The sequence below is a fragment of the Thalia democratica genome, chromosome 7 (assembly GCF_965202585.1).
Source record: "Thalia democratica chromosome 7, ktThaDemo2.hap1.1, whole genome shotgun sequence".
Taxonomy (NCBI): domain Eukaryota; kingdom Metazoa; phylum Chordata; class Thaliacea; order Salpida; family Salpidae; genus Thalia; species Thalia democratica.
The window spans coordinates 39,947,129-39,953,128 of NC_139171.1; positions in this window are offsets into that span (position 1 = coordinate 39,947,129).

A 6,000-nucleotide genomic window follows, 5' to 3' on the forward strand; every position below is an offset into this window, starting at 1 on the left:
TGAAAATTTTTACTAATCTGGTTTTGTTTAACACCTCGGTTGCTATTGTATCTTTTCAAACCAGCTTTGTATGCACGGTAAGCTCTAAAATTGTTTTTGAGATTCTTGAAAAAAGTTTTTTTTACCAAAAAATACCGCTTACAAATAGTGGCTTCGACGAAACTTTCTTTTGAATGCGTATACTTGTTTTAGACGTTGATCGCTTCTTATCTATCGTTGATCGTTGCCTTGTAATTTCTAAAACTGTTTTTGGGTTTCTTCAAGGAAGAGACTTTTTGACCAACTACAAATAAAGATTTTGACAAAACTTCTTCTTTTGCTCAGTGCACTTTGCTCATTCAGTTGTACTCAGTTTCAAGTAAGTTGCTTTCTTTTCTGTTTTGCTTTTACAAGGCTTGCGCTTTTCAACCGTTTCATTCAATTTAAGCATTCTTATATTTTCTTTTTTATTTCAGACCACGGATCAGAAACATCAACTTTAGTAACAAAACTTTCATTATCAGTAGATCCAATCCTATTAGGACCTTCATTTAAGCTTTTTTCGACATTTTCTTTGACTATGTTTGTTTGAATACTTAGCGGAATGAATAATGATTACTCATATCGTCTTTTCATCAGATCTTCTTCCTTTTCACAGTCAAGTATCGGACATGTAGTAAATTTTAAAACTAGCTTTTCACGTTTAAATTTACCATTCATAGGAACTTCGATTTTTTTGTTACCTCTTTTACGAACTCTTGAAGTTACTAGTGTTTCATCAATACCCTAAAAAGTCATAGAACTATCTCAAGTAAACGTAGTTTTCATTTCGATGATTGCAAAGTTCTACAAGTATAAAAATACAAGCAATTTTTGAGTTTTTGGAATTCATGAAAAATAAATTTTAGATGTAACTTTTGAGTTGACGTCATTAAAAAACTAAAAATATGCATAGTTACAGTATTATAAGATGTAACGTTCTAATATAATTGCCTACTGAAGACGAATTTTTTTGAAAGTACTTTAGGCAATGTAACGAGTACTTATAACTTTGTAGATTTTTTTGTAAAATAAAAAAAACTTTTTATTTAAAACGAATATGTAACGTTAAAAGGCGTTAAATCCGGGTAGGACTTTTTATGACTAGTTTTAAATATTGGGTACTTTTAATTGCAGCAATTTTGCAAAAAAAAAGTACCCAATATTTTGATGATGTCATTAACTCTACTTTGGGTACTTTAGAAGCTTAAACTTTCTAAACAAAACAAAATTGCTGTCTAGCCCTATGATAACTTCACTTTGTTTATTTTTCTAAATATGAAAATAATTAAATCTGAAATAAAACAATAAAATAGTACTAAACATTTCCTTATGTTAAAAAAATTATAGAAATATAATTTTCAACCTTGATATTTTTTGTGTAAGTTACAATTTTAAATTCAAGCACAAATTATGATATTGAATTTTTGAATTTTTCTTTTATAGTTTATTGATGACTTTAAGGTATCGTATTTTATCAAAATTTCGTTATTTTACATGTAGAAGTAGTTTGAAAATTACAGATTTTTATATGATTTTTGTTTTAAATACCAGACTTTTTCAATTTTCTTAAAATCACAAATTCAAGGTTTTTCCAGTTTTTGTTTAAACTGTCAAGTTTCTGGGTTCCAGGTGTGTTGGCAACCCTGCTCAAACTTTAAGGGGTATTCCTTTCAATACTTATAAATAAACAGAAAAAAATGATAACATTTAAACCTACTGACTCTCCTATTTTCATGTTACATATCAAAAATTTGTTTTGGTATAAAAAATATGTAAAAAGTTACTTGTAGTTTAGATTACAATTTATAAAGTGACATCAACTTGTAATAAAAGTGATCTACCCAAGTTTTCTCCTTAAGGCTCCTTAAGTTTTTTTGATTTTTTTTTAATTTTTTCTAAATTTATTAATTTTTTTTAAATTCAAGTCTTATTTACTATTCTAGAAAAAAAAAGTGGTCAGAATTTCAAGTCATTCTAGGATTTTATACAACATTCCAAGATTCCCATAAGCATCTAGGTTTGATGGCCACCCTGAAAAAATAATTTTAAATTAAAAAAAGGTAACTTTTATTGAAGTACATAACTTATGTATAACTAGTTAAAAATTTTCTGTGTCTTAAATTCATCAATAAATAATAAAATTAAGCTCTAAAAATCAAAAGCTTAATGTGTGTTTAAATTTAATATTGTAACTTACACAAAAAATATCAAGTAAGAAAATTATATTTCTATAATTTTGTTAACATAGAGAAATGTTTAGTATTATTCTATTGTTTTATTTTAGATATAACTATTTTCATATTTACAAAAATAAACAAAGTTAACTTATCATAGGCCTAGACAGCAATTTTGTTTTGTTTAGAAAGTTTAAACTTCATAAGTACCCAAAGTAAAGTTAATGACATCATCAAAATATTGGGTACTTTTTTTTTGCAAAATTGCTGCAATTGAAAGTACCCAATATTTAAAACTACCCATAAAAAGTCCTACCGGTTAAATCCTGGAGATCCTGATAAGCTAAGCTTATCGGAATATATACCACAGATTTTTTTGTGTCAAAACTCAATTCTGACTAACGGCGTTTCACTGCTCTCAAATTTAAGAACAGATCTACGGAGTCTATAAAATATTAAGACACATTAGAAAAAAAGCATGTATAATTATGTATAATGTTTATGTGAGTAGTAACTATAAACGAACTTTATGGTTTAAAAACAAAGTTTGGAATAGAAACATAAAAATATAAAATTATCTACAAAAATTACAAATTTAACAAAAGCATATACTAACCTCAAAAAAGCTCTAAGAATAGACAAGTTTTTTTAAACTAAAAATTAAATTAAGTTGTGCAGAAATGTTACGTCATATTAAATTTAACAAATTAATCAACAATTTATGCAGCTTAAAAACAATTAGTATTAAACTTTTAAGTGTTTGTGATTGTATATGAAAATATTGTGAAATATATAAGTGCATAAGTAGACAAAGTTATTTAAAGTAGAATCGTCGGTTGTGGGGACAAATATTCGATAAATCTTGCCGCTTGTTCAGAAGTAGGTCTTTATTTTCTCCCGCAATTACTGCTCTTTCTGTATTGCAAGTTGGGCAAGTTCTACTTACTCCGTTGGATGCATGTTTGATCTTGGAAACATTTCTACACTCAATGTTTGGCCTTTTACCGTACCTGTGAAAAAAGCTCCAGACATAATCCGATAAACGCGTGCTTTGTTTTTTTATTTATATTTTTAAAAGTATGTTTATGGTTAGCATATCTATCCTTGAAACTACCTGCTGTACTTCCGATATAAATTTTATCTGAGCCCTTACTTTCAACTTTAACTTTATAAATTACATTTTTAATTAAAAAAATACCTTTTAATGGGCAGTTACCTTTATTTATTTTACGGCAATTACATGTTTTAGACATATTACTTAAGTTATCACTATTAGGCTTAGTTGGTTTTGAATATTTATTTATAGTTTTATTGTAATGCATTTTACTTATACTTTTAGCGCTATTATCACTTACTTGTTCTAAGTTTTCTTTTGTCATTTGAGAAATACTTCTAGTTATACGTTGATTATTATAATCTACACTATTATTAGTACTATTTATATGAATATTTTCATTATCATTAAAATTATCATTACAGCTTATATCTTTAATGTTTAAAGTTTTAATATGTTTTTCATTATTGTTACTATAATTAAAATTACCACTATTAGGGTTATCATCATTACTACTGTTATTATCGCTACTTTTAAAACTTTTATTTTTATTATTACTGTTATTATTAAAATGATTAGTATAATTAGACATATCTTATATATCCACGTTGTTACTAACTTTATTACTAGAATTATTATTTGTATTAGCTTTGATATGTCTATTTTTAAAGTTTGAAATTACTGTTTTGTTGTGCGAATGTATTAAAGTTTTAACATTACTATAAGAAATTTTAACTGTCTTTCTATTGAAAATTTTATTATAAAAGTGGCTATCGGTAAAGTGTTTATCGACTAGCTTTAAAAATTCTTTACCTAAGTTTATATTAATTGATGAGCAATATGGAGGATTATACCACATTATATGTCGGTTACGCGGTTTTTTGCGTTTTTTATCTACATCTAATTTTTCATGCTTTAATTTACATTTAAAACCTCGATTTAAAAATCAGTTTCGTACGGTGTTTTTATTTCGTTAAATATCCTTTCATTCGAAGAGAGGGTACTTAATTAGTTTTGTGTCATTACTGGGAAACATTTTTTACATTATAAGGGTGGTCAGAATTAATATTAATAAAGTTTAATAAAGAATTTAGTTTACGGTTAGGACGGTAAGTATTATTAGATAAATTTAAAGTAACATCTAAAAAATTCGTTATTTGTGCTCCTATTTCTAAAGTTATTTTAAAACCGATATCAGACATCAAATTAAACGTTGATTTTTTAATCTTTTCGTAAACAAGAGGTTTTGAAAGATCAATGAAACCGAGTCCATCATCTCTATACAATCCACAATTATTAAAAATACTTTTGAGTTTATCTAGAATAAATAATCCTACAAGATCGCATACCTCCGCTCCATGAAAACTACCCATTGTATATCAAAATAACTATCAGTGTCATTTTTTTTTCATACATCATTACCCGAAAAAAGTAAAGAGTCACACGAATAAAATCTAATGTCTGTATCTGATTTACTAAAATTAGAAAATTGGGATGCTTTTGTTAAATTTGTAATTTTTGTAGAAAATTTTATATTTTTATGTTTCTATTCCAAACTTTGTTTTTAAACCATAAAGTTCGTTTATAGTTACTACTCACATAAACATTATACATAATTATACATGCTTTTTTTCTAATGTGTGTTAATATTTTATAGACTCCGTAGATCTGTTCTTAAATTTGAGAGTAGTGAAACGCCGTTAGTCGTAATAAAGTTTTGACACAAAAACATCTGTAGTTACAGTATAATTAATTTTTTTAGGACTATTATATGAAATTTTGCAATTCATTACAGCAGCCATCATATATTTATAATTCCCAACCGATCAAATACCAACCGCGCACAACTCCCACCTTTTTTATCTTGTTTGAGTTATTTTTAATTTGTTTATACTAATTTTTTATTATCACTGTTATCCCTAACCCTTACCCTTGGTCGGTAAGCGGTTCTTGGACTTGATCGGGTGGGAATTGATCGCGGGTTGGAACTGAGCGGTTCACATAACTAACAAGCCAGATTTTATTATATTGTTTATTAATCGGCAATAAAAGGTCCTTGGACCTATTAAACGAAAAAACCTTTCGGTTATACTTATGTATATTGATTGTTTATTAATTTTATTAACAAAATTTTTGGGAGCAGATTTTAAAAAGATATCTTTTGATTTCGTAGGCTCGAGCTGAAATCAAAACTTGCTTTTTTGATTACAGTATGAAAAATAACTTTGTTATAAATAAACATTGTTTTTTATATTCTGTACAATTTTTAGTAATTCGATTGCTACTCTGTAAAAATAATAACCTGGGTGACCAAAAAAAAAAGTCTGCGGTAGCCTGAATAAGAAGCTTAAAATATGGTAAACCTCCGGTGTATTTTGATTTTTTTTACACTTTTATAATTTTCTATTTAACATTTATACGTTTTATCGCTGTATTTTTTTTTAAGTTTTTATAAACAAATAAAAAAGTTAAGATAACACTTCTATAATAAAATTATAACTTGCAGTTTAGAACTGTTTGTAAGTTGTTTGTTTATTGATACTATCGACTTTTAAATTTATCTTTTAACGTAACATTTTTGTTATATTTAAAGTTTAGTACTTTATAACTTAAGTTTTTAACTTTTAGATAACTTTTATTACTAACTCATATTTTAACAAAACCTAAATCCAGTTTTTATATAACTAAACATTTTTTTAAAACATTTCGTGTCTTAGTGAAAATGTTAAAAAAAAATTACTGATTTAATAA